Consider the following 226-nt stretch of genomic DNA (forward strand, 5'->3'; position numbering starts at 1 on the left):
CTTTGTTTTTAAAATCGCTGATCTATTACGATGATACCTGTCTGCACTGTGTGGGCAGTGTGGATCATTAGGTATGGCATCTACTGTTTTAAACACAGTTAAAGTATCTAAAGATATGAGTAAAAGTTTGAATTATGAATATGCAACCATTGGGACCAGTACTGTTTAATGTCTTCATCAATGACATGGACAGTGGGATCAAGTGCACCCTCAGCAAGTATGCAGA

This window comes from Cariama cristata, unplaced genomic scaffold (assembly GCF_000690535.1).
Source record: "Cariama cristata isolate BGI_N322 unplaced genomic scaffold, ASM69053v1 scaffold10183, whole genome shotgun sequence".
In the NCBI taxonomy this organism is placed as follows: domain Eukaryota; kingdom Metazoa; phylum Chordata; class Aves; order Cariamiformes; family Cariamidae; genus Cariama; species Cariama cristata.